This window comes from Ambystoma mexicanum, chromosome 1p (genome assembly GCF_040938575.1).
Source record: "Ambystoma mexicanum isolate Mex_15411 chromosome 1p, UKY_AmexF1_1, whole genome shotgun sequence".
Taxonomy (NCBI): domain Eukaryota; kingdom Metazoa; phylum Chordata; class Amphibia; order Caudata; family Ambystomatidae; genus Ambystoma; species Ambystoma mexicanum.
The window spans coordinates 1-24,077 of record NC_090921.1 but is presented as its reverse complement, the minus strand read 5'-3'; the positions used below and the strand labels follow the sequence as shown (position 1 = coordinate 24,077).

The window sequence follows — 24,077 nt, the reverse complement described above, 5'->3', positions numbered from 1 at the left end:
GCATCTCCTGGGCAGCTGAGGGTGACTTTCGGCCGCTAGGTGACGGGGCCAGTGCCAGGCCGGGCTGCAGCTTCTCTGGGTGGAGCTCTGCAGCCTGTGTCTGGCCGTCTCGCACCAGGCGCTGTGGGACCCATGGAAATCTTGGGGCGGAGCCATGCAAAATATGCTTACCATACCGCCGGGCATGCTGGTCATGCAAATGCTATTCTTGGCCGAGGAATCTGGGGCTCTGCCGCAGAGCGTTGCTCCGAGTCAGCAGGGGAGCTGCCGAGCAGCAGTCTTTCAGGCAAAGCTTTTGTGGGCATCGCTTCTCGGCCTTTTGGCTAAGATCAAGTGTAGTATCTGTTCTTATCAGTTTAATATCTGATACGTCCTCTATCTGGGGACCATATATTAAATTGATTTTTGGAACCGGGAGATGGAATGGGAGCTTGCTCTGTCCACTCCACGCATCAACTTGGTATTGCAGTACCTCCAGGACTGGTGCACTTCCCCACTTGGGGAAAACAATGCTGTGAAAAAGAAAGACTGAGCAATTCTTGAAAGAAGAGCACTTTGCAATATTTTTTTGTTTAAATGTGTTTTTTTTTTCCAGTGTTTCGGAAAAGGTGCTGTTGTGTCACGGGAGGAAAAAAAAGTCTGCCCTTTTTGCTTGCTTTTCACAGGAGCTGCAAAGCAAGGCAAAGGAGCCAGCCAGCCAGCCAGCAGCACAAGGAGGAGATGGGGGACACTGTCCTTGCCCTGCCTCACCCCTGAAAGGCCCCGAACGGCCCCGAACGGCCAAGCCTTATCTGAGGGGGACGCACTTGGGGGAGCATCTCCTGGGCAGCTGAGGGTGACTTTCGGCCGCTAGGTGACGGGGCCAGTGCCAGGCCGGGCTGCAGCTTGGCTGGGTGGAGCTCTGCAGCCTGTGTCTGGCCGTCTCGCACCAGGCGCTGTGGGACCCATGGAAATCTTGGGGCGGAGCCATGCAAAATATGCTTACCATACCGCCGGGCATGCTGGTCATGCAAATGCTATTCTTGGCCGAGGAATCTGGGGCTCTGCCGCAGAGCGTTGCTCCGAGTCAGCAGGGGAGCTGCCGAGCAGCAGTCTTTCAGGCAAAGCTTTTGTGAGCATCGCTTCTCGGCCTTTTGGCTAAGATCAAGTGTAGTATCTGTTCTTATCAGTTTAATATCTGATACGTCCTCTATCTGGGGACCATATATTAAATTGATTTTTGGAACCGGGAGATGGAATGGGAGCTTGCTCTGTCCACTCCACGCATCAACTTGGTATTGCAGTACCTCCAGGACTGGTGCACTTCCCCACTTGGGGAAAACAATGCTGTGAAAAAGAAAGACTGAGCAATTCTTGAAAGAAGAGCACTTTGCAATATTTTTTTGTTTAAATGTGTTTTTTTTTTCCAGTGTTTCGGAAAAGGTGCTGTTGTGTCACGGGAGGAAAAAAAAGTCTGCCCTTTTTGCTTGCTTTTCACAGGAGCTGCAAAGCAAGGCAAAGGAGCCAGCCAGCCAGCCAGCAGCACAAGGAGGAGATGGGGGACACTGTCCTTGCCCTGCCTCACCCCTGAAAGGCCCCGAACGGCCCCGAACGGCCAAGCCTTATCTGAGGGGGACGCACTTGGGGGAGCATCTCCTGGGCAGCTGAGGGTGACTTTCGGCCGCTAGGTGACGGGGCCAGTGCCAGGCCGGGCTGCAGCTTCTCTGGGTGGAGCTCTGCAGCCTGTGTCTGGCCGTCTCGCACCAGGCGCTGTGGGACCCATGGAAATCTTGGGGCGGAGCCATGCAAAATATGCTTACCATACCGCCGGGCATGCTGGTCATGCAAATGCTATTCTTGGCCGAGGAATCTGGGGCTCTGCCGCAGAGCGTTGCTCCGAGTCAGCAGGGGAGCTGCCGAGCAGCAGTCTTTCAGGCAAAGCTTTTGTGGGCATCGCTTCTCGGCCTTTTGGCTAAGATCAAGTGTAGTATCTGTTCTTATCAGTTTAATATCTGATACGTCCTCTATCTGGGGACCATATATTAAATTGATTTTTGGAACCGGGAGATGGAATGGGAGCTTGCTCTGTCCACTCCACGCATCAACTTGGTATTGCAGTACCTCCAGGACTGGTGCACTTCCCCACTTGGGGAAAACAATGCTGTGAAAAAGAAAGACTGAGCAATTCTTGAAAGAAGAGCACTTTGCAATATTTTTTTGTTTAAATGTGTTTTTTTTTTCCAGTGTTTCGGAAAAGGTGCTGTTGTGTCACGGGAGGAAAAAAAAGTCTGCCCTTTTTGCTTGCTTTTCACAGGAGCTGCAAAGCAAGGCAAAGGAGCCAGCCAGCCAGCCAGCCAGCAGCACAAGGAGGAGATGGGGGACACTGTCCTTGCCCTGCCTCACCCCTGAAAGGCCCCGAACGGCCCCGAACGGCCAAGCCTTATCTGAGGGGGACGCACTTGGGGGAGCATCTCCTGGGCAGCTGAGGGTGACTTTCGGCCGCTAGGTGACGGGGCCAGTGCCAGGCCGGGCTGCAGCTTCTCTGGGTGGAGCTCTGCAGCCTGTGTCTGGCCGTCTCGCACCAGGCGCTGTGGGACCCATGGAAATCTTGGGGCGGAGCCATGCAAAATATGCTTACCATACCGCCGGGCATGCTGGTCATGCAAATGCTATTCTTGGCCGAGGAATCTGGGGCTCTGCCGCAGAGCGTTGCTCCGAGTCAGCAGGGGAGCTGCCGAGCAGCAGTCTTTCAGGCAAAGCTTTTGTGGACATCGCTTCTCGGCCTTTTGGCTAAGATCAAGTGTAGTATCTGTTCTTATCAGTTTAATATCTGATACGTCCTCTATCTGGGGACCATATATTAAATTGATTTTTGGAACCGGGAGATGGAATGGGAGCTTGCTCTGTCCACTCCACGCATCAACTTGGTATTGCAGTACCTCCAGGACTGGTGCACTTCCCCACTTGGGGAAAACAATGCTGTGAAAAAGAAAGACTGAGCAATTCTTGAAAGAAGAGCACTTTGCAATATTTTTTTGTTTAAATGTGTTTTTTTTTTCCAGTGTTTCGGAAAAGGTGCTGTTGTGTCACGGGAGGAAAAAAAAGTCTGCCCTTTTTGCTTGCTTTTCACAGGAGCTGCAAAGCAAGGCAAAGGAGCCAGCCAGCCAGCCAGCAGCACAAGGAGGAGATGGGGGACACTGTCCTTGCCCTGCCTCACCCCTGAAGGGCCCCGAACGGCCCCGAACGGCCAAGCCTTATCTGAGGGGGACGCACTTGTGGGAGCATCTCCTGGGCAGCTGAGGGTGACTTTCGGCCGCTAGGTGACGGGGCCAGTGCCAGGCCGGGCTGCAGCTTCTCTGGGTGGAGCTCTGCAGCCTGTGTCTGGCCGTCTCGCACCAGGCGCTGTGGGACCCATGGAAATCTTGGGGCGGAGCCATGCAAAATATGCTTACCATACCGCCGGGCATGCTGGTCATGCAAATGCTATTCTTGGCCGAGGAATCTGGGGCTCTGCCGCAGAGCGTTGCTCCGAGTCAGCAGGGGAGCTGCCGAGCAGCAGTCTTTCAGGCAAAGCTTTTGTGGGCATCGCTTCTCGGCCTTTTGGCTAAGATCAAGTGTAGTATCTGTTCTTATCAGTTTAATATCTGATACGTCCTCTATCTGGGGACCATATATTAAATTGATTTTTGGAACCGGGAGATGGAATGGGAGCTTGCTCTGTCCACTCCACGCATCAACTTGGTATTGCAGTACCTCCAGGACTGGTGCACTTCCCCACTTGGGGAAAACAATGCTGTGAAAAAGAAAGACTGAGCAATTCTTGAAAGAAGAGCACTTTGCAATATTTTTTTGTTTAAATGTGTTTTTTTTTTCCAGTGTTTCGGAAAAGGTGCTGTTGTGTCACGGGAGGAAAAAAAAGTCTGCCCTTTTTGCTTGCTTTTCACAGGAGCTGCAAAGCAAGGCAAAGGAGCCAGCCAGCCAGCCAGCAGCACAAGGAGGAGATGGGGGACACTGTCCTTGCCCTGCCTCACCCCTGAAAGGCCCCGAACGGCCCCGAACGGCCAAGCCTTATCTGAGGGGGACGCACTTGGGGGAGCATCTCCTGGGCAGCTGAGGGTGACTTTCGGCCGCTAGGTGACGGGGCCAGTGCCAGGCCGGGCTGCAGCTTCTCTGGGTGGAGCTCTGCAGCCTGTGTCTGGCCGTCTCGCACCAGGCGCTGTGGGACCCATGGAAATCTTGGGGCGGAGCCATGCAAAATATGCTTACCATACCGCCGGGCATGCTGGTCATGCAAATGCTATTCTTGGCCGAGGAATCTGGGGCTCTGCCGCAGAGCGTTGCTCCGAGTCAGCAGGGGAGCTGCCGAGCAGCAGTCTTTCAGGCAAAGCTTTTGTGGGCATCGCTTCTCGGCCTTTTGGCTAAGATCAAGTGTAGTATCTGTTCTTATCAGTTTAATATCTGATACGTCCTCTATCTGGGGACCATATATTAAATTGATTTTTGGAACCGGGAGATGGAATGGGAGCTTGCTCTGTCCACTCCACGCATCAACTTGGTATTGCAGTACCTCCAGGACTGGTGCACTTCCCCACTTGGGGAAAACAATGCTGTGAAAAAGAAAGACTGAGCAATTCTTGAAAGAAGAGCACTTTGCAATATTTTTTTGTTTAAATGTGTTTTTTTTTTCCAGTGTTTCGGAAAAGGTGCTGTTGTGTCACGGGAGGAAAAAAAAGTCTGCCCTTTTTGCTTGCTTTTCACAGGAGCTGCAAAGCAAGGCAAAGGAGCCAGCCAGCCAGCCAGCCAGCAGCACAAGGAGGAGATGGGGGACACTGTCCTTGCCCTGCCTCACCCCTGAAAGGCCCCGAACGGCCCCGAACGGCCAAGCCTTATCTGAGGGGGACGCACTTGGGGGAGCATCTCCTGGGCAGCTGAGGGTGACTTTCGGCCGCTAGGTGACGGGGCCAGTGCCAGGCCGGGCTGCAGCTTCTCTGGGTGGAGCTCTGCAGCCTGTGTCTGGCCGTCTCGCACCAGGCGCTGTGGGACCCATGGAAATCTTGGGGCGGAGCCATGCAAAATATGCTTACCATACCGCCGGGCATGCTGGTCATGCAAATGCTATTCTTGGCCGAGGAATCTGGGGCTCTGCCGCAGAGCGTTGCTCCGAGTCAGCAGGGGAGCTGCCGAGCAGCAGTCTTTCAGGCAAAGCTTTTGTGGGCATCGCTTCTCGGCCTTTTGGCTAAGATCAAGTGTAGTATCTGTTCTTATCAGTTTAATATCTGATACGTCCTCTATCTGGGGACCATATATTAAATTGATTTTTGGAACCGGGAGATGGAATGGGAGCTTGCTCTGTCCACTCCACGCATCAACTTGGTATTGCAGTACCTCCAGGACTGGTGCACTTCCCCACTTGGGGAAAACAATGCTGTGAAAAAGAAAGACTGAGCAATTCTTGAAAGAAGAGCACTTTGCAATATTTTTTTGTTTAAATGTGTTTTTTTTTTCCAGTGTTTCGGAAAAGGTGCTGTTGTGTCACGGGAGGAAAAAAAAGTCTGCCCTTTTTGCTTGCTTTTCACAGGAGCTGCAAAGCAAGGCAAAGGAGCCAGCCAGCCAGCCAGCCAGCAGCACAAGGAGGAGATGGGGGACACTGTCCTTGCCCTGCCTCACCCCTGAAAGGCCCCGAACGGCCCCGAACGGCCAAGCCTTATCTGAGGGGGACGCACTTGGGGGAGCATCTCCTGGGCAGCTGAGGGTGACTTTCGGCCGCTAGGTGACGGGGCCAGTGCCAGGCCGGGCTGCAGCTTCTCTGGGTGGAGCTCTGCAGCCTGTGTCTGGCCGTCTCGCACCAGGCGCTGTGGGACCCATGGAAATCTTGGGGCGGAGCCATGCAAAATATGCTTACCATACCGCCGGGCATGCTGGTCATGCAAATGCTATTCTTGGCCGAGGAATCTGGGGCTCTGCCGCAGAGCGTTGCTCCGAGTCAGCAGGGGAGCTGCCGAGCAGCAGTCTTTCAGGCAAAGCTTTTGTGGGCATCGCTTCTCGGCCTTTTGGCTAAGATCAAGTGTAGTATCTGTTCTTATCAGTTTAATATCTGATACGTCCTCTATCTGGGGACCATATATTAAATTGATTTTTGGAACCGGGAGATGGAATGGGAGCTTGCTCTGTCCACTCCACGCATCAACTTGGTATTGCAGTACCTCCAGGACTGGTGCACTTCCCCACTTGGGGAAAACAATGCTGTGAAAAAGAAAGACTGAGCAATTCTTGAAAGAAGAGCACTTTGCAATATTTTTTTGTTTAAATGTGTTTTTTTTTTCCAGTGTTTCGGAAAAGGTGCTGTTGTGTCACGGGAGGAAAAAAAAGTCTGCCCTTTTTGCTTGCTTTTCACAGGAGCTGCAAAGCAAGGCAAAGGAGCCAGCCAGCCAGCCAGCAGCACAAGGAGGAGATGGGGGACACTGTCCTTGCCCTGCCTCCCCCCTGAAAGGCCCCGAACGGCCCCGAACGGCCAAGCCTTATCTGAGGGGGACGCACTTGGGGGAGCATCTCCTGGGCAGCTGAGGGTGACTTTCGGCCGCTAGGTGACGGGGCCAGTGCCAGGCCGGGCTGCAGCTTCTCTGGGTGGAGCTCTGCAGCCTGTGTCTGGCCGTCTCGCACCAGGCGCTGTGGGACCCATGGAAATCTTGGGGCGGAGCCATGCAAAATATGCTTACCATACCGCCGGGCATGCTGGTCATGCAAATGCTATTCTTGGCCGAGGAATCTGGGGCTCTGCCGCAGAGCGTTGCTCCGAGTCAGCAGGGGAGCTGCCGAGCAGCAGTCTTTCAGGCAAAGCTTTTGTGGGCATCGCTTCTCGGCCTTTTGGCTAAGATCAAGTGTAGTATCTGTTCTTATCAGTTTAATATCTGATACGTCCTCTATCTGGGGACCATATATTAAATTGATTTTTGGAACCGGGAGATGGAATGGGAGCTTGCTCTGTCCACTCCACGCATCAACTTGGTATTGCAGTACCTCCAGGACTGGTGCACTTCCCCACTTGGGGAAAACAATGCTGTGAAAAAGAAAGACTGAGCAATTCTTGAAAGAAGAGCACTTTGCAATATTTTTTTGTTTAAATGTGTTTTTTTTTTCCAGTGTTTCGGAAAAGGTGCTGTTGTGTCACGGGAGGAAAAAAAAGTCTGCCCTTTTTGCTTGCTTTTCACAGGAGCTGCAAAGCAAGGCAAAGGAGCCAGCCAGCCAGCCAGCCAGCAGCACAAGGAGGAGATGGGGGACACTGTCCTTGCCCTGCCTCACCCCTGAAAGGCCCCGAACGGCCCCGAACGGCCAAGCCTTATCTGAGGGGGACGCACTTGGGGGAGCATCTCCTGGGCAGCTGAGGGTGACTTTCGGCCGCTAGGTGACGGGGCCAGTGCCAGGCCGGGCTGCAGCTTGGCTGGGTGGAGCTCTGCAGCCTGTGTCTGGCCGTCTCGCACCAGGCGCTGTGGGACCCATGGAAATCTTGGGGCGGAGCCATGCAAAATATGCTTACCATACCGCCGGGCATGCTGGTCATGCAAATGCTATTCTTGGCCGAGGAATCTGGGGCTCTGCCGCAGAGCGTTGCTCCGAGTCAGCAGGGGAGCTGCCGAGCAGCAGTCTTTCAGGCAAAGCTTTTGTGAGCATCGCTTCTCGGCCTTTTGGCTAAGATCAAGTGTAGTATCTGTTCTTATCAGTTTAATATCTGATACGTCCTCTATCTGGGGACCATATATTAAATTGATTTTTGGAACCGGGAGATGGAATGGGAGCTTGCTCTGTCCACTCCACGCATCAACTTGGTATTGCAGTACCTCCAGGACTGGTGCACTTCCCCACTTGGGGAAAACAATGCTGTGAAAAAGAAAGACTGAGCAATTCTTGAAAGAAGAGCACTTTGCAATATTTTTTTGTTTAAATGTGTTTTTTTTTTCCAGTGTTTCGGAAAAGGTGCTGTTGTGTCACGGGAGGAAAAAAAAGTCTGCCCTTTTTGCTTGCTTTTCACAGGAGCTGCAAAGCAAGGCAAAGGAGCCAGCCAGCCAGCCAGCAGCACAAGGAGGAGATGGGGGACACTGTCCTTGCCCTGCCTCACCCCTGAAAGGCCCCGAACGGCCCCGAACGGCCAAGCCTTATCTGAGGGGGACGCACTTGGGGGAGCATCTCCTGGGCAGCTGAGGGTGACTTTCGGCCGCTAGGTGACGGGGCCAGTGCCAGGCCGGGCTGCAGCTTCTCTGGGTGGAGCTCTGCAGCCTGTGTCTGGCCGTCTCGCACCAGGCGCTGTGGGACCCATGGAAATCTTGGGGCGGAGCCATGCAAAATATGCTTACCATACCGCCGGGCATGCTGGTCATGCAAATGCTATTCTTGGCCGAGGAATCTGGGGCTCTGCCGCAGAGCGTTGCTCCGAGTCAGCAGGGGAGCTGCCGAGCAGCAGTCTTTCAGGCAAAGCTTTTGTGGACATCGCTTCTCGGCCTTTTGGCTAAGATCAAGTGTAGTATCTGTTCTTATCAGTTTAATATCTGATACGTCCTCTATCTGGGGACCATATATTAAATTGATTTTTGGAACCGGGAGATGGAATGGGAGCTTGCTCTGTCCACTCCACGCATCAACTTGGTATTGCAGTACCTCCAGGACTGGTGCACTTCCCCACTTGGGGAAAACAATGCTGTGAAAAAGAAAGACTGAGCAATTCTTGAAAGAAGAGCACTTTGCAATATTTTTTTGTTTAAATGTGTTTTTTTTTTCCAGTGTTTCGGAAAAGGTGCTGTTGTGTCACGGGAGGAAAAAAAAGTCTGCCCTTTTTGCTTGCTTTTCACAGGAGCTGCAAAGCAAGGCAAAGGAGCCAGCCAGCCAGCCAGCAGCACAAGGAGGAGATGGGGGACACTGTCCTTGCCCTGCCTCACCCCTGAAGGGCCCCGAACGGCCCCGAACGGCCAAGCCTTATCTGAGGGGGACGCACTTGTGGGAGCATCTCCTGGGCAGCTGAGGGTGACTTTCGGCCGCTAGGTGACGGGGCCAGTGCCAGGCCGGGCTGCAGCTTCTCTGGGTGGAGCTCTGCAGCCTGTGTCTGGCCGTCTCGCACCAGGCGCTGTGGGACCCATGGAAATCTTGGGGCGGAGCCATGCAAAATATGCTTACCATACCGCCGGGCATGCTGGTCATGCAAATGCTATTCTTGGCCGAGGAATCTGGGGCTCTGCCGCAGAGCGTTGCTCCGAGTCAGCAGGGGAGCTGCCGAGCAGCAGTCTTTCAGGCAAAGCTTTTGTGGGCATCGCTTCTCGGCCTTTTGGCTAAGATCAAGTGTAGTATCTGTTCTTATCAGTTTAATATCTGATACGTCCTCTATCTGGGGACCATATATTAAATTGATTTTTGGAACCGGGAGATGGAATGGGAGCTTGCTCTGTCCACTCCACGCATCAACTTGGTATTGCAGTACCTCCAGGACTGGTGCACTTCCCCACTTGGGGAAAACAATGCTGTGAAAAAGAAAGACTGAGCAATTCTTGAAAGAAGAGCACTTTGCAATATTTTTTTGTTTAAATGTGTTTTTTTTTTCCAGTGTTTCGGAAAAGGTGCTGTTGTGTCACGGGAGGAAAAAAAAGTCTGCCCTTTTTGCTTGCTTTTCACAGGAGCTGCAAAGCAAGGCAAAGGAGCCAGCCAGCCAGCCAGCAGCACAAGGAGGAGATGGGGGACACTGTCCTTGCCCTGCCTCACCCCTGAAAGGCCCCGAACGGCCCCGAACGGCCAAGCCTTATCTGAGGGGGACGCACTTGGGGGAGCATCTCCTGGGCAGCTGAGGGTGACTTTCGGCCGCTAGGTGACGGGGCCAGTGCCAGGCCGGGCTGCAGCTTCTCTGGGTGGAGCTCTGCAGCCTGTGTCTGGCCGTCTCGCACCAGGCGCTGTGGGACCCATGGAAATCTTGGGGCGGAGCCATGCAAAATATGCTTACCATACCGCCGGGCATGCTGGTCATGCAAATGCTATTCTTGGCCGAGGAATCTGGGGCTCTGCCGCAGAGCGTTGCTCCGAGTCAGCAGGGGAGCTGCCGAGCAGCAGTCTTTCAGGCAAAGCTTTTGTGGGCATCGCTTCTCGGCCTTTTGGCTAAGATCAAGTGTAGTATCTGTTCTTATCAGTTTAATATCTGATACGTCCTCTATCTGGGGACCATATATTAAATTGATTTTTGGAACCGGGAGATGGAATGGGAGCTTGCTCTGTCCACTCCACGCATCAACTTGGTATTGCAGTACCTCCAGGACTGGTGCACTTCCCCACTTGGGGAAAACAATGCTGTGAAAAAGAAAGACTGAGCAATTCTTGAAAGAAGAGCACTTTGCAATATTTTTTTGTTTAAATGTGTTTTTTTTTTCCAGTGTTTCGGAAAAGGTGCTGTTGTGTCACGGGAGGAAAAAAAAGTCTGCCCTTTTTGCTTGCTTTTCACAGGAGCTGCAAAGCAAGGCAAAGGAGCCAGCCAGCCAGCCAGCCAGCAGCACAAGGAGGAGATGGGGGACACTGTCCTTGCCCTGCCTCACCCCTGAAAGGCCCCGAACGGCCCCGAACGGCCAAGCCTTATCTGAGGGGGACGCACTTGGGGGAGCATCTCCTGGGCAGCTGAGGGTGACTTTCGGCCGCTAGGTGACGGGGCCAGTGCCAGGCCGGGCTGCAGCTTCTCTGGGTGGAGCTCTGCAGCCTGTGTCTGGCCGTCTCGCACCAGGCGCTGTGGGACCCATGGAAATCTTGGGGCGGAGCCATGCAAAATATGCTTACCATACCGCCGGGCATGCTGGTCATGCAAATGCTATTCTTGGCCGAGGAATCTGGGGCTCTGCCGCAGAGCGTTGCTCCGAGTCAGCAGGGGAGCTGCCGAGCAGCAGTCTTTCAGGCAAAGCTTTTGTGGGCATCGCTTCTCGGCCTTTTGGCTAAGATCAAGTGTAGTATCTGTTCTTATCAGTTTAATATCTGATACGTCCTCTATCTGGGGACCATATATTAAATTGATTTTTGGAACCGGGAGATGGAATGGGAGCTTGCTCTGTCCACTCCACGCATCAACTTGGTATTGCAGTACCTCCAGGACTGGTGCACTTCCCCACTTGGGGAAAACAATGCTGTGAAAAAGAAAGACTGAGCAATTCTTGAAAGAAGAGCACTTTGCAATATTTTTTTGTTTAAATGTGTTTTTTTTTTCCAGTGTTTCGGAAAAGGTGCTGTTGTGTCACGGGAGGAAAAAAAAGTCTGCCCTTTTTGCTTGCTTTTCACAGGAGCTGCAAAGCAAGGCAAAGGAGCCAGCCAGCCAGCCAGCCAGCAGCACAAGGAGGAGATGGGGGACACTGTCCTTGCCCTGCCTCACCCCTGAAAGGCCCCGAACGGCCCCGAACGGCCAAGCCTTATCTGAGGGGGACGCACTTGGGGGAGCATCTCCTGGGCAGCTGAGGGTGACTTTCGGCCGCTAGGTGACGGGGCCAGTGCCAGGCCGGGCTGCAGCTTCTCTGGGTGGAGCTCTGCAGCCTGTGTCTGGCCGTCTCGCACCAGGCGCTGTGGGACCCATGGAAATCTTGGGGCGGAGCCATGCAAAATATGCTTACCATACCGCCGGGCATGCTGGTCATGCAAATGCTATTCTTGGCCGAGGAATCTGGGGCTCTGCCGCAGAGCGTTGCTCCGAGTCAGCAGGGGAGCTGCCGAGCAGCAGTCTTTCAGGCAAAGCTTTTGTGGGCATCGCTTCTCGGCCTTTTGGCTAAGATCAAGTGTAGTATCTGTTCTTATCAGTTTAATATCTGATACGTCCTCTATCTGGGGACCATATATTAAATTGATTTTTGGAACCGGGAGATGGAATGGGAGCTTGCTCTGTCCACTCCACGCATCAACTTGGTATTGCAGTACCTCCAGGACTGGTGCACTTCCCCACTTGGGGAAAACAATGCTGTGAAAAAGAAAGACTGAGCAATTCTTGAAAGAAGAGCACTTTGCAATATTTTTTTGTTTAAATGTGTTTTTTTTTTCCAGTGTTTCGGAAAAGGTGCTGTTGTGTCACGGGAGGAAAAAAAAGTCTGCCCTTTTTGCTTGCTTTTCACAGGAGCTGCAAAGCAAGGCAAAGGAGCCAGCCAGCCAGCCAGCAGCACAAGGAGGAGATGGGGGACACTGTCCTTGCCCTGCCTCCCCCCTGAAAGGCCCCGAACGGCCCCGAACGGCCAAGCCTTATCTGAGGGGGACGCACTTGGGGGAGCATCTCCTGGGCAGCTGAGGGTGACTTTCGGCCGCTAGGTGACGGGGCCAGTGCCAGGCCGGGCTGCAGCTTCTCTGGGTGGAGCTCTGCAGCCTGTGTCTGGCCGTCTCGCACCAGGCGCTGTGGGACCCATGGAAATCTTGGGGCGGAGCCATGCAAAATATGCTTACCATACCGCCGGGCATGCTGGTCATGCAAATGCTATTCTTGGCCGAGGAATCTGGGGCTCTGCCGCAGAGCGTTGCTCCGAGTCAGCAGGGGAGCTGCCGAGCAGCAGTCTTTCAGGCAAAGCTTTTGTGGGCATCGCTTCTCGGCCTTTTGGCTAAGATCAAGTGTAGTATCTGTTCTTATCAGTTTAATATCTGATACGTCCTCTATCTGGGGACCATATATTAAATTGATTTTTGGAACCGGGAGATGGAATGGGAGCTTGCTCTGTCCACTCCACGCATCAACTTGGTATTGCAGTACCTCCAGGACTGGTGCACTTCCCCACTTGGGGAAAACAATGCTGTGAAAAAGAAAGACTGAGCAATTCTTGAAAGAAGAGCACTTTGCAATATTTTTTTGTTTAAATGTGTTTTTTTTTTCCAGTGTTTCGGAAAAGGTGCTGTTGTGTCACGGGAGGAAAAAAAAGTCTGCCCTTTTTGCTTGCTTTTCACAGGAGCTGCAAAGCAAGGCAAAGGAGCCAGCCAGCCAGCCAGCCAGCAGCACAAGGAGGAGATGGGGGACACTGTCCTTGCCCTGCCTCACCCCTGAAAGGCCCCGAACGGCCCCGAACGGCCAAGCCTTATCTGAGGGGGACGCACTTGGGGGAGCATCTCCTGGGCAGCTGAGGGTGACTTTCGGCCGCTAGGTGACGGGGCCAGTGCCAGGCCGGGCTGCAGCTTGGCTGGGTGGAGCTCTGCAGCCTGTGTCTGGCCGTCTCGCACCAGGCGCTGTGGGACCCATGGAAATCTTGGGGCGGAGCCATGCAAAATATGCTTACCATACCGCCGGGCATGCTGGTCATGCAAATGCTATTCTTGGCCGAGGAATCTGGGGCTCTGCCGCAGAGCGTTGCTCCGAGTCAGCAGGGGAGCTGCCGAGCAGCAGTCTTTCAGGCAAAGCTTTTGTGAGCATCGCTTCTCGGCCTTTTGGCTAAGATCAAGTGTAGTATCTGTTCTTATCAGTTTAATATCTGATACGTCCTCTATCTGGGGACCATATATTAAATTGATTTTTGGAACCGGGAGATGGAATGGGAGCTTGCTCTGTCCACTCCACGCATCAACTTGGTATTGCAGTACCTCCAGGACTGGTGCACTTCCCCACTTGGGGAAAACAATGCTGTGAAAAAGAAAGACTGAGCAATTCTTGAAAGAAGAGCACTTTGCAATATTTTTTTGTTTAAATGTGTTTTTTTTTTCCAGTGTTTCGGAAAAGGTGCTGTTGTGTCACGGGAGGAAAAAAAAGTCTGCCCTTTTTGCTTGCTTTTCACAGGAGCTGCAAAGCAAGGCAAAGGAGCCAGCCAGCCAGCCAGCAGCACAAGGAGGAGATGGGGGACACTGTCCTTGCCCTGCCTCACCCCTGAAAGGCCCCGAACGGCCCCGAACGGCCAAGCCTTATCTGAGGGGGACGCACTTGGGGGAGCATCTCCTGGGCAGCTGAGGGTGACTTTCGGCCGCTAGGTGACGGGGCCAGTGCCAGGCCGGGCTGCAGCTTCTCTGGGTGGAGCTCTGCAGCCTGTGTCTGGCCGTCTCGCACCAGGCGCTGTGGGACCCATGGAAATCTTGGGGCGGAGCCATGCAAAATATGCTTACCATACCGCCGGGCATGCTGGTCATGCAAATGCTATTCTTGGCCGAGGAATCTGGGGCTCTGCCGCAGAGCGTTGCTCCGAGTCAGCAGGGGAGCTGCCGAGCAGCAGTCTTTCAGGCAAAGCTTTTGTGGGCATCGCTTCTCGGCCTTTTGGCTAAGATCAAGTGTAGTATCTGTTCTTATCAGTTTAATATCTGATACGTCCTCTATCTGGGGACCATATATTAAATTGATTTTTGGAACCGGGAGATGGAATGGGAGCTTGCTCTGTCCACTCCACGCATCAACTTGGTATTGCAGTACCTCCAGGACTGGTGCACTTCCCCACTTGGGGAAAACAATGCTGTGAAAAAGAAAGACTGAGCAATTCTTGAAAGAAGAGCACTTTGCAATATTTTTTTGTTTAAATGTGTTTTTTTTTTCCAGTGTTTCGGAAAAGGTGCTGTTGTGTCACGGGAGGAAAAAAAAGTCTGCCCTTTTTGCTTGCTTTTCACAGGAGCTGCAAAGCAAGGCAAAGGAGCCAGCCAGCCAGCCAGCCAGCAGCACAAGGAGGAGATGGGGGACACTGTCCTTGCCCTGCCTCACCCCTGAAAGGCCCCGAACGGCCCCGAACGGCCAAGCCTTATCTGAGGGGGACGCACTTGGGGGAGCATCTCCTGGGCAGCTGAGGGTGACTTTCGGCCGCTAGGTGACGGGGCCAGTGCCAGGCCGGGCTGCAGCTTCTCTGGGTGGAGCTCTGCAGCCTGTGTCTGGCCGTCTCGCACCAGGCGCTGTGGGACCCATGGAAATCTTGGGGCGGAGCCATGCAAAATATGCTTACCATACCGCCGGGCATGCTGGTCATGCAAATGCTATTCTTGGCCGAGGAATCTGGGGCTCTGCCGCAGAGCGTTGCTCCGAGTCAGCAGGGGAGCTGCCGAGCAGCAGTCTTTCAGGCAAAGCTTTTGTGGGCATCGCTTCTCGGCCTTTTGGCTAAGATCAAGTGTAGTATCTGTTCTTATCAGTTTAATATCTGATACGTCCTCTATCTGGGGACCATATATTAAATTGATTTTTGGAACCGGGAGATGGAATGGGAGCTTGCTCTGTCCACTCCACGCATCAACTTGGTATTGCAGTACCTCCAGGACTGGTGCACTTCCCCACTTGGGGAAAACAATGCTGTGAAAAAGAAAGACTGAGCAATTCTTGAAAGAAGAGCACTTTGCAATATTTTTTTGTTTAAATGTGTTTTTTTTTTCCAGTGTTTCGGAAAAGGTGCTGTTGTGTCACGGGAGGAAAAAAAAGTCTGCCCTTTTTGCTTGCTTTTCACAGGAGCTGCAAAGCAAGGCAAAGGAGCCAGCCAGCCAGCCAGCAGCACAAGGAGGAGATGGGGGACACTGTCCTTGCCCTGCCTCACCCCTGAAAGGCCCCGAACGGCCCCGAACGGCCAAGCCTTATCTGAGGGGGACGCACTTGGGGGAGCATCTCCTGGGCAGCTGAGGGTGACTTTCGGCCGCTAGGTGACGGGGCCAGTGCCAGGCCGGGCTGCAGCTTCTCTGGGTGGAGCTCTGCAGCCTGTGTCTGGCCGTCTCGCACCAGGCGCTGTGGGACCCATGGAAATCTTGGGGCGGAGCCATGCAAAATATGCTTACCATACCGCCGGGCATGCTGGTCATGCAAATGCTATTCTTGGCCGAGGAATCTGGGGCTCTGCCGCAGAGCGTTGCTCCGAGTCAGCAGGGGAGCTGCCGAGCAGCAGTCTTTCAGGCAAAGCTTTTGTGGGCATCGCTTCTCGGCCTTTTGGCTAAGATCAAGTGTAGTATCTGTTCTTATCAGTTTAATATCTGATACGTCCTCTATCTGGGGACCATATATTAAATTGATTTTTGGAACCGGGAGATGGAATGGGAGCTTGCTCTGTCCACTCCACGCATCAACTTGGTATTGCAGTACCTCCAGGACTGGTGCACTTCCCCACTTGGGGAAAACAATGCTGTGAAAAAGAAAGACTGAGCAATTCTTGAAAGAAGAGCACTTTGCAATATTTTTTTGTTTAAATGTGTTTTTTTTTTCCAGTGTTTCGGAAAAGGTGCTGTTGTGTCACGGGAGGAAAAAAAAGTCTGCCCTTTTTGCTTGCTTTTCACAGGAGCTGCAAAGCAAGGCAAAGGAGCCAGCCAGCCAGCCAGCAGCACAAGGAGGAGATGGGGGACACTGTCCTTGCCCTGCCTCACCCCTGAAAGGCCCCGAACGGCCCCGAACGGCCAAGCCTTATCTGAGGGGGACGCACTTGGGGGAGCATCTCCTGGGCAGCTGAGGGTGACTTTCGGCCGCTAGGTGACGGGGCCAGTGCCAGGCCGGGCTGCAGCTTCTCTGGGTGGAGCTCTGCAGCCTGTGTCTGGCCGTCTCGCACCAGGCGCTGTGGGACCCATGGAAATCTTGGGGCGGAGCCATGCAAAATATGCTTACCATACCGCCGGGCATGCTGGTCATGCAAATGCTATTCTTGGCCGAGGAATCTGGGGCTCTGCCGCAGAGCGTTGCTCCGAGTCAGCAGGGGAGCTGCCGAGCAGCAGTCTTTCAGGCAAAGCTTTTGTGGGCATCGCTTCTCGGCCTTTTGGCTAAGATCAAGTGTAGTATCTGTTCTTATCAGTTTAATATCTGATACGTCCTCTATCTGGGGACCATATATTAAATTGATTTTTGGAACCGGGAGATGGAATGGGAGCTTGCTCTGTCCACTCCACGCATCAACTTGGTATTGCAGTACCTCCAGGACTGGTGCACTTCCCCACTTGGGGAAAACAATGCTGTGAAAAAGAAAGACTGAGCAATTCTTGAAAGAAGAGCACTTTGCAATATTTTTTTGTTTAAATGTGTTTTTTTTTTCCAGTGTTTCGGAAAAGGTGCTGTTGTGTCACGGGAGGAAAAAAAAGTCTGCCCTTTTTGCTTGCTTTTCACAGGAGCTGCAAAGCAAGGCAAAGGAGCCAGCCAGCCAGCCAGCCAGCAGCACAAGGAGGAGATGGGGGACACTGTCCTTGCCCTGCCTCACCCCTGAAAGGCCCCGAACGGCCCCGAACGGCCAAGCCTTATCTGAGGGGGACGCACTTGGGGGAGCATCTCCTGGGCAGCTGAGGGTGACTTTCGGCCGCTAGGTGACGGGGCCAGTGCCAGGCCGGGCTGCAGCTTGGCTGGGTGGAGCTCTGCAGCCTGTGTCTGGCCGTCTCGCACCAGGCGCTGTGGGACCCATGGAAATCTTGGGGCGGAGCCATGCAAAATATGCTTACCATACCGCCGGGCATGCTGGTCATGCAAATGCTATTCTTGGCCGAGGAATCTGGGGCTCTGCCGCAGAGCGTTGCTCCGAGTCAGCAGGGGAGCTGCCGAGCAGCAGTCTTTCAGGCAAAGCTTTTGTGAGCATCGCTTCTCGGCCTTTTGGCTAAGATCAAGTGTAGTATCTGTTCTTATCAGTTTAATATCTGATACGTCCTCTATCTGGGGACCATATATTAAATTGATTTTTGGAACCGGGAGATGGAATGGGAGCTTGCTCTGTCCACTCCACGCATCAACTTGGTATTGCAGTACCTCCAGGACTGGTGCACTTCCCCACTTGGGGAAAACAATGCTGTGAAAAAGAAAGACTGAGCAATTCTTGAAAGAAGAGCACTTTGCAATATTTTTTTGTTTAAATGTGTTTTTTTTTTCCAGTGTTTCGGAAAAGGTGCTGTTGTGTCACGGGAGGAAAAAAAAGTCTGCCCTTTTTGCTTGCTTTTCACAGGAGCTGCAAAGCAAGGCAAAGGAGCCAGCCAGCCAGCCAGCAGCACAAGGAGGAGATGGGGGACACTGTCCTTGCCCTGCCTCACCCCTGAAAGGCCCCGAACGGCCCCGAACGGCCAAGCCTTATCTGAGGGGGACGCACTTGGGGGAGCATCTCCTGGGCAGCTGAGGGTGACTTTCGGCCGCTAGGTGACGGGGCCAGTGCCAGGCCGGGCTGCAGCTTCTCTGGGTGGAGCTCTGCAGCCTGTGTCTGGCCGTCTCGCACCAGGCGCTGTGGGACCCATGGAAATCTTGGGGCGGAGCCATGCAAAATATGCTTACCATACCGCCGGGCATGCTGGTCATGCAAATGCTATTCTTGGCCGAGGAATCTGGGGCTCTGCCGCAGAGCGTTGCTCCGAGTCAGCAGGGGAGCTGCCGAGCAGCAGTCTTTCAGGCAAAGCTTTTGTGGGCATCGCTTCTCGGCCTTTTGGCTAAGATCAAGTGTAGTATCTGTTCTTATCAGTTTAATATCTGATACGTCCTCTATCTGGGGACCATATATTAAATTGATTTTTGGAACCGGGAGATGGAATGGGAGCTTGCTCTGTCCACTCCACGCATCAACTTGGTATTGCAGTACCTCCAGGACTGGTGCACTTCCCCACTTGGGGAAAACAATGCTGTGAAAAAGAAAGACTGAGCAATTCTTGAAAGAAGAGCACTTTGCAATATTTTTTTGTTTAAATGTGTTTTTTTTTTCCAGTGTTTCGGAAAAGGTGCTGTTGTGTCACGGGAGGAAAAAAAAGTCTGCCCTTTTTGCTTGCTTTTCACAGGAGCTGCAAAGCAAGGCAAAGGAGCCAGCCAGCCAGCCAGCCAGCAGCACAAGGAGGAGATGGGGGACACTGTCCTTGCCCTGCCTCACCCCTGAAAGGCCCCGAACGGCCCCGAACGGCCAAGCCTTATCTGAGGGGGACGCACTTGGGGGAGCATCTCCTGGGCAGCTGAGGGTGACTTTCGGCCGCTAGGTGACGGGGCCAGTGCCAGGCCGGGCTGCAGCTTCTCTGGGTGGAGCTCTGCAGCCTGTGTCTGGCCGTCTCGCACCAGGCGCTGTGGGACCCATGGAAATCTTGGGGCGGAGCCATGCAAAATATGCTTACCATACCGCCGGGCATGCTGGTCATGCAAATGCTATTCTTGGCCGAGGAATCTGGGGCTCTGCCGCAGAGCGTTGCTCCGAGTCAGCAGGGGAGCTGCCGAGCAGCAGTCTTTCAGGCAAAGCTTTTGTGGGCATCGCTTCTCGGCCTTTTGGCTAAGATCAAGTGTAGTATCTGTTCTTATCAGTTTAATATCTGATACGTCCTCTATCTGGGGACCATATATTAAATTGATTTTTGGAACCGGGAGATGGAATGGGAGCTTGCTCTGTCCACTCCACGCATCAACTTGGTATTGCAGTACCTCCAGGACTGGTGCACTTCCCCACTTGGGGAAAACAATGCTGTGAAAAAGAAAGACTGAGCAATTCTTGAAAGAAGAGCACTTTGCAATATTTTTTTGTTTAAATGTGTTTTTTTTTTCCAGTGTTTCGGAAAAGGTGCTGTTGTGTCACGGGAGGAAAAAAAAGTCTGCCCTTTTTGCTTGCTTTTCACAGGAGCTGCAAAGCAAGGCAAAGGAGCCAGCCAGCCAGCCAGCAGCACAAGGAGGAGATGGGGGACACTGTCCTTGCCCTGCCTCACCCCTGAAAGGCCCCGAACGGCCCCGAACGGCCAAGCCTTATCTGAGGGGGACGCACTTGGGGGAGCATCTCCTGGGCAGCTGAGGGTGACTTTCGGCCGCTAGGTGACGGGGCCAGTGCCAGGCCGGGCTGCAGCTTCTCTGGGTGGAGCTCTGCAGCCTGTGTCTGGCCGTCTCGCACCAGGCGCTGTGGGACCCATGGAAATCTTGGGGCGGAGCCATGCAAAATATGCTTACCATACCGCCGGGCATGCTGGTCATGCAAATGCTATTCTTGGCCGAGGAATCTGGGGCTCTGCCGCAGAGCGTTGCTCCGAGTCAGCAGGGGAGCTGCCGAGCAGCAGTCTTTCAGGCAAAGCTTTTGTGGGCATCGCTTCTCGGCCTTTTGGCTAAGATCAAGTGTAGTATCTGTTCTTATCAGTTTAATATCTGATACGTCCTCTATCTGGGGACCATATATTAAATTGATTTTTGGAACCGGGAGATGGAATGGGAGCTTGCTCTGTCCACTCCACGCATCAACTTGGTATTGCAGTACCTCCAGGACTGGTGCACTTCCCCACTTGGGGAAAACAATGCTGTGAAAAAGAAAGACTGAGCAATTCTTGAAAGAAGAGCACTTTGCAATATTTTTTTGTTTAAATGTGTTTTTTTTTTCCAGTGTTTCGGAAAAGGTGCTGTTGTGTCACGGGAGGAAAAAAAAGTCTGCCCTTTTTGCTTGCTTTTCACAGGAGCTGCAAAGCAAGGCAAAGGAGCCAGCCAGCCAGCCAGCAGCACAAGGAGGAGATGGGGGACACTGTCCTTGCCCTGCCTCACCCCTGAAAGGCCCCGAACGGCCCCGAACGGCCAAGCCTTATCTGAGGGGGACGCACTTGGGGGAGCATCTCCTGGGCAGCTGAGGGTGACTTTCGGCCGCTAGGTGACGGGGCCAGTGCCAGGCCGGGCTGCAGCTTCTCTGGGTGGAGCTCTGCAGCCTGTGTCTGGCCGTCTCGCACCAGGCGCTGTGGGACCCATGGAAATCTTGGGGCGGAGCCATGCAAAATATGCTTACCATACCGCCGGGCATGCTGGTCATGCAAATGCTATTCTTGGCCGAGGAATCTGGGGCTCTGCCGCAGAGCGTTGCTCCGAGTCAGCAGGGGAGCTGCCGAGCAGCAGTCTTTCAGGCAAAGCTTTTGTGGGCATCGCTTCTCGGCCTTTTGGCTAAGATCAAGTGTAGTATCTGTTCTTATCAGTTTAATATCTGATACGTCCTCTATCTGGGGACCATATATTAAATTGATTTTTGGAACCGGGAGATGGAATGGGAGCTTGCTCTGTCCACTCCACGCATCAACTTGGTATTGCAGTACCTCCAGGACTGGTGCACTTCCCCACTTGGGGAAAACAATGCTGTGAAAAAGAAAGACTGAGCAATTCTTGAAAGAAGAGCACTTTGCAATATTTTTTTGTTTAAATGTGTTTTTTTTTTCCAGTGTTTCGGAAAAGGTGCTGTTGTGTCACGGGAGGAAAAAAAAGTCTGCCCTTTTTGCTTGCTTTTCACAGGAGCTGCAAAGCAAGGCAAAGGAGCCAGCCAGCCAGCCAGCCAGCAGCACAAGGAGGAGATGGGGGACACTGTCCTTGCCCTGCCTCACCCCTGAAAGGCCCCGAACGGCCCCGAACGGCCAAGCCTTATCTGAGGGGGACGCACTTGGGGGAGCATCTCCTGGGCAGCTGAGGGTGACTTTCGGCCGCTAGGTGACGGGGCCAGTGCCAGGCCGGGCTGCAGCTTGGCTGGGTGGAGCTCTGCAGCCTGTGTCTGGCCGTCTCGCACCAGGCGCTGTGGGACCCATGGAAATCTTGGGGCGGAGCCATGCAAAATATGCTTACCATACCGCCGGGCATGCTGGTCATGCAAATGCTATTCTTGGCCGAGGAATCTGGGGCTCTGCCGCAGAGCGTTGCTCCGAGTCAGCAGGGGAGCTGCCGAGCAGCAGTCTTTCAGGCAAAGCTTTTGTGAGCATCGCTTCTCGGCCTTTTGGCTAAGATCAAGTGTAGTATCTGTTCTTATCAGTTTAATATCTGATACGTCCTCTATCTGGGGACCATATATTAAATTGATTTTTGGAACCGGGAGATGGAATGGGAGCTTGCTCTGTCCACTCCACGCATCAACTTGGTATTGCAGTACCTCCAGGACTGGTGCACTTCCCCACTTGGGGAAAACAATGCTGTGAAAAAGAAAGACTGAGCAATTCTTGAAAGAAGAGCACTTTGCAATATTTTTTTGTTTAAATGTGTTTTTTTTTTCCAGTGTTTCGGAAAAGGTGCTGTTGTGTCACGGGAGGAAAAAAAAGTCTGCCCTTTTTGCTTGCTTTTCACAGGAGCTGCAAAGCAAGGCAAAGGAGCCAGCCAGCCAGCCAGCCAGCAGCACAAGGAGGAGATGGGGGACACTGTCCTTGCCCTGCCTCACCCCTGAAAGGCCCCGAACGGCCCCGAACGGCCAAGCCTTATCTGAGGGGGACGCACTTGGGGGAGCATCTCCTGGGCAGCTGAGGGTGACTTTCGGCCGCTAGGTGACGGGGCCAGTGCCAGGCCGGGCTGCAGCTTCTCTGGGTGGAGCTCTGCAGCCTGTGTCTGGCCGTCTCGCACCAGGCGCTGTGGGACCCATGGAAATCTTGGGGCGGAGCCATGCAAAATATGCTTACCATACCGCCGGGCATGCTGGTCATGCAAATGCTATTCTTGGCCGAGGAATCTGGGGCTCTGCCGCAGAGCGTTGCTCCGAGTCAGCAGGGGAGCTGCCGAGCAGCAGTCTTTCAGGCAAAGCTTTTGTGGGCATCGCTTCTCGGCCTTTTGGCTAAGATCAAGTGTAGTATCTGTTCTTATCAGTTTAATATCTGATACGTCCTCTATCTGGGGACCATATATTAAATTGATTTTTGGAACCGGGAGATGGAATGGGAGCTTGCTCTGTCCACTCCACGCATCAACTTGGTATTGCAGTACCTCCAGGACTGGTGCACTTCCCCACTTGGGGAAAACAATGCTGTGAAAAAGAAAGACTGAGCAATTCTTGAAAGAAGAGCACTTTGCAATATTTTTTTGTTTAAATGTGTTTTTTTTTTCCAGTGTTTCGGAAAAGGTGCTGTTGTGTCACGGGAGGAAAAAAAAGTCTGCCCTTTTTGCTTGCTTTTCACAGGAGCTGCAAAGCAAGGCAAAGGAGCCAGCCAGCCAGCCAGCCAGCAGCACAAGGAGGAGATGGGGGACACTGTCCTTGCCCTGCCTCACCCCTGAAAGGCCCCGAACGGCCCCGAACGGCCAAGCCTTATCTGAGGGGGACGCACTTGGGGGAGCATCTCCTGGGCAGCTGAGGGTGACTTTCGGCCGCTAGGTGACGGGGCCAGTGCCAGGCCGGGCTGCAGCTTGGCTGGGTGGAGCTCTGCAGCCTGTGTCTGGCCGTCTCGCACCAGGCGCTGTGGGACCCATGGAAATCTTGGGGCGGAGCCATGCAAAATATGCTTACCATACCGCCGGGCATGCTGGTCATGCAAATGCTATTCTTGGCCGAGGAATCTGGGGCTCTGCCGCAGAGCGTTGCTCCGAGTCAGCAGGGGAGCTGCCGAGCAGCAGTCTTTCAGGCAAAGCTTTTGTGAGCATCGCTTCTCGGCCTTTTGGCTAAGATCAAGTGTAGTATCTGTTCTTATCAGTTTAATATCTGATACGTCCTCTATCTGGGGACCATATATTAAATTGATTTTTGGAACCGGGAGATGGAATGGGAGCTTGCTCTGTCCACTCCACGCATCAACTTGGTATTGCAGTACCTCCAGGACTGGTGCACTTCCCCACTTGGGGAAAACAATGCTGTGAAAAAGAAAGACTGAGCAATTCTTGAAAGAAGAGCACTTTGCAATATTTTTTTGTTTAAATGTGTTTTTTTTTTCCAGTGTTTCGGAAAAGGTGCTGTTGTGTCACGGGAGGAAAAAAAAGTCTGCCCTTTTTGCTTGCTTTTCACAGGAGCTGCAAAGCAAGGCAAAGGAGCCAGCCAGCCAGCCAGCAGCACAAGGAGGAGATGGGGGACACTGTCCTTGCCCTGCCTCACCCCTGAAAGGCCCCGAACGGCCCCGAACGGCCAAGCCTTATCTGAGGGGGACGCACTTGGGGGAGCATCTCCTGGGCAGCTGAGGGTGACTTTCGGCCGCTAGGTGACGGGGCCAGTGCCAGGCCGGGCTGCAGCTTCTCTGGGTGGAGCTCTGCAGCCTGTGTCTGGCCGTCTCGCACCAGGCGCTGTGGGACCCATGGAAATCTTGGGGCGGAGCCATGCAAAATATGCTTACCATACCGCCGGGCATGCTGGTCATGCAAATGCTATTCTTGGCCGAGGAATCTGGGGCTCTGCCGCAGAGCGTTGCTCCGAGTCAGCAGGGGAGCTGCCGAGCAGCAGTCTTTCAGGCAAAGCTTTTGTGGGCATCGCTTCTCGGCCTTTTGGCTAAGATCAAGTGTAGTATCTGTTCTTATCAGTTTAATATCTGATACGTCCTCTATCTGGGGACCATATATTAAATTGATTTTTGGAACCGGGAGA

General features: G+C 53.3%; 29 non-coding genes and 1 pseudogene across 29 annotated transcripts; all 30 read left to right on the top strand.

Annotated features, from left to right (window-relative positions):
- The first annotated feature begins 303 nt into the window (after positions 1-303).
- LOC138463147 (U2 spliceosomal RNA) lies at positions 304-494 on the top strand. The gene has a single exon (XR_011265737.1). It is a non-coding gene; the product is annotated as a U2 spliceosomal RNA (small nuclear RNA).
- Positions 495-1,117: 623 nt separating this feature from the next.
- Positions 1,118-1,308, top strand: LOC138463136 (U2 spliceosomal RNA). The gene has a single exon (XR_011265726.1). It is a non-coding gene; the product is annotated as a U2 spliceosomal RNA (small nuclear RNA).
- A 623-nt stretch (positions 1,309-1,931) lies between these two features.
- Positions 1,932-2,122, top strand: LOC138463125 (U2 spliceosomal RNA). Its single transcript, XR_011265715.1, has one exon. It is a non-coding gene; the product is annotated as a U2 spliceosomal RNA (small nuclear RNA).
- A 627-nt stretch (positions 2,123-2,749) lies between these two features.
- Positions 2,750-2,940, top strand: LOC138463114 (U2 spliceosomal RNA). Its single transcript, XR_011265704.1, has one exon. It is a non-coding gene; the product is annotated as a U2 spliceosomal RNA (small nuclear RNA).
- A 623-nt stretch (positions 2,941-3,563) lies between these two features.
- Positions 3,564-3,754, top strand: LOC138463103 (U2 spliceosomal RNA). Its single transcript, XR_011265693.1, has one exon. It is a non-coding gene; the product is annotated as a U2 spliceosomal RNA (small nuclear RNA).
- A 623-nt stretch (positions 3,755-4,377) lies between these two features.
- Positions 4,378-4,568, top strand: LOC138463091 (U2 spliceosomal RNA). Its single transcript, XR_011265682.1, has one exon. It is a non-coding gene; the product is annotated as a U2 spliceosomal RNA (small nuclear RNA).
- A 627-nt stretch (positions 4,569-5,195) lies between these two features.
- LOC138463080 (U2 spliceosomal RNA) lies at positions 5,196-5,386 on the top strand. The gene has a single exon (XR_011265671.1). It is a non-coding gene; the product is annotated as a U2 spliceosomal RNA (small nuclear RNA).
- Positions 5,387-6,013: 627 nt separating this feature from the next.
- On the top strand, positions 6,014-6,204 carry LOC138463069 (U2 spliceosomal RNA). Its single transcript, XR_011265660.1, has one exon. It is a non-coding gene; the product is annotated as a U2 spliceosomal RNA (small nuclear RNA).
- Positions 6,205-6,827: 623 nt separating this feature from the next.
- On the top strand, positions 6,828-7,018 carry LOC138463058 (U2 spliceosomal RNA). Its single transcript, XR_011265649.1, has one exon. It is a non-coding gene; the product is annotated as a U2 spliceosomal RNA (small nuclear RNA).
- A 627-nt stretch (positions 7,019-7,645) lies between these two features.
- Positions 7,646-7,836, top strand: LOC138463047 (U2 spliceosomal RNA). The gene has a single exon (XR_011265638.1). It is a non-coding gene; the product is annotated as a U2 spliceosomal RNA (small nuclear RNA).
- A 623-nt stretch (positions 7,837-8,459) lies between these two features.
- LOC138463036 (U2 spliceosomal RNA) lies at positions 8,460-8,650 on the top strand. The gene has a single exon (XR_011265627.1). It is a non-coding gene; the product is annotated as a U2 spliceosomal RNA (small nuclear RNA).
- A 623-nt stretch (positions 8,651-9,273) lies between these two features.
- LOC138463025 (U2 spliceosomal RNA) lies at positions 9,274-9,464 on the top strand. Its single transcript, XR_011265616.1, has one exon. It is a non-coding gene; the product is annotated as a U2 spliceosomal RNA (small nuclear RNA).
- Positions 9,465-10,087: 623 nt separating this feature from the next.
- Positions 10,088-10,278, top strand: LOC138463014 (U2 spliceosomal RNA). The gene has a single exon (XR_011265605.1). It is a non-coding gene; the product is annotated as a U2 spliceosomal RNA (small nuclear RNA).
- A 627-nt stretch (positions 10,279-10,905) lies between these two features.
- On the top strand, positions 10,906-11,096 carry LOC138463003 (U2 spliceosomal RNA). The gene has a single exon (XR_011265594.1). It is a non-coding gene; the product is annotated as a U2 spliceosomal RNA (small nuclear RNA).
- A 627-nt stretch (positions 11,097-11,723) lies between these two features.
- LOC138462992 (U2 spliceosomal RNA) lies at positions 11,724-11,914 on the top strand. Its single transcript, XR_011265583.1, has one exon. It is a non-coding gene; the product is annotated as a U2 spliceosomal RNA (small nuclear RNA).
- A 623-nt stretch (positions 11,915-12,537) lies between these two features.
- LOC138462981 (U2 spliceosomal RNA) lies at positions 12,538-12,728 on the top strand. The gene has a single exon (XR_011265572.1). It is a non-coding gene; the product is annotated as a U2 spliceosomal RNA (small nuclear RNA).
- Positions 12,729-13,355: 627 nt separating this feature from the next.
- On the top strand, positions 13,356-13,546 carry LOC138462970 (U2 spliceosomal RNA). Its single transcript, XR_011265561.1, has one exon. It is a non-coding gene; the product is annotated as a U2 spliceosomal RNA (small nuclear RNA).
- A 623-nt stretch (positions 13,547-14,169) lies between these two features.
- On the top strand, positions 14,170-14,360 carry LOC138462959 (U2 spliceosomal RNA). Its single transcript, XR_011265550.1, has one exon. It is a non-coding gene; the product is annotated as a U2 spliceosomal RNA (small nuclear RNA).
- A 627-nt stretch (positions 14,361-14,987) lies between these two features.
- Positions 14,988-15,178, top strand: LOC138462948 (U2 spliceosomal RNA). The gene has a single exon (XR_011265539.1). It is a non-coding gene; the product is annotated as a U2 spliceosomal RNA (small nuclear RNA).
- Positions 15,179-15,801: 623 nt separating this feature from the next.
- Positions 15,802-15,992, top strand: LOC138462937 (U2 spliceosomal RNA). The gene has a single exon (XR_011265528.1). It is a non-coding gene; the product is annotated as a U2 spliceosomal RNA (small nuclear RNA).
- A 623-nt stretch (positions 15,993-16,615) lies between these two features.
- LOC138462925 (U2 spliceosomal RNA) lies at positions 16,616-16,806 on the top strand. The gene has a single exon (XR_011265517.1). It is a non-coding gene; the product is annotated as a U2 spliceosomal RNA (small nuclear RNA).
- A 627-nt stretch (positions 16,807-17,433) lies between these two features.
- LOC138462914 (U2 spliceosomal RNA) lies at positions 17,434-17,624 on the top strand. The gene has a single exon (XR_011265506.1). It is a non-coding gene; the product is annotated as a U2 spliceosomal RNA (small nuclear RNA).
- Positions 17,625-18,247: 623 nt separating this feature from the next.
- Positions 18,248-18,438, top strand: LOC138462903 (U2 spliceosomal RNA). Its single transcript, XR_011265495.1, has one exon. It is a non-coding gene; the product is annotated as a U2 spliceosomal RNA (small nuclear RNA).
- A 627-nt stretch (positions 18,439-19,065) lies between these two features.
- Positions 19,066-19,256, top strand: LOC138462892 (U2 spliceosomal RNA). Its single transcript, XR_011265484.1, has one exon. It is a non-coding gene; the product is annotated as a U2 spliceosomal RNA (small nuclear RNA).
- Positions 19,257-19,879: 623 nt separating this feature from the next.
- Positions 19,880-20,070, top strand: LOC138462881 (U2 spliceosomal RNA). Its single transcript, XR_011265473.1, has one exon. It is a non-coding gene; the product is annotated as a U2 spliceosomal RNA (small nuclear RNA).
- A 623-nt stretch (positions 20,071-20,693) lies between these two features.
- LOC138462870 (U2 spliceosomal RNA) lies at positions 20,694-20,884 on the top strand. Its single transcript, XR_011265462.1, has one exon. It is a non-coding gene; the product is annotated as a U2 spliceosomal RNA (small nuclear RNA).
- Positions 20,885-21,511: 627 nt separating this feature from the next.
- On the top strand, positions 21,512-21,702 carry LOC138462848 (U2 spliceosomal RNA). The gene has a single exon (XR_011265441.1). It is a non-coding gene; the product is annotated as a U2 spliceosomal RNA (small nuclear RNA).
- A 627-nt stretch (positions 21,703-22,329) lies between these two features.
- LOC138462837 (U2 spliceosomal RNA) lies at positions 22,330-22,520 on the top strand. Its single transcript, XR_011265430.1, has one exon. It is a non-coding gene; the product is annotated as a U2 spliceosomal RNA (small nuclear RNA).
- Positions 22,521-23,147: 627 nt separating this feature from the next.
- Positions 23,148-23,338, top strand: LOC138462826 (U2 spliceosomal RNA). Its single transcript, XR_011265419.1, has one exon. It is a non-coding gene; the product is annotated as a U2 spliceosomal RNA (small nuclear RNA).
- A 623-nt stretch (positions 23,339-23,961) lies between these two features.
- LOC138460356 (U2 spliceosomal RNA) lies at positions 23,962-24,077 on the top strand (annotated as a pseudogene; the record flags this gene model as incomplete).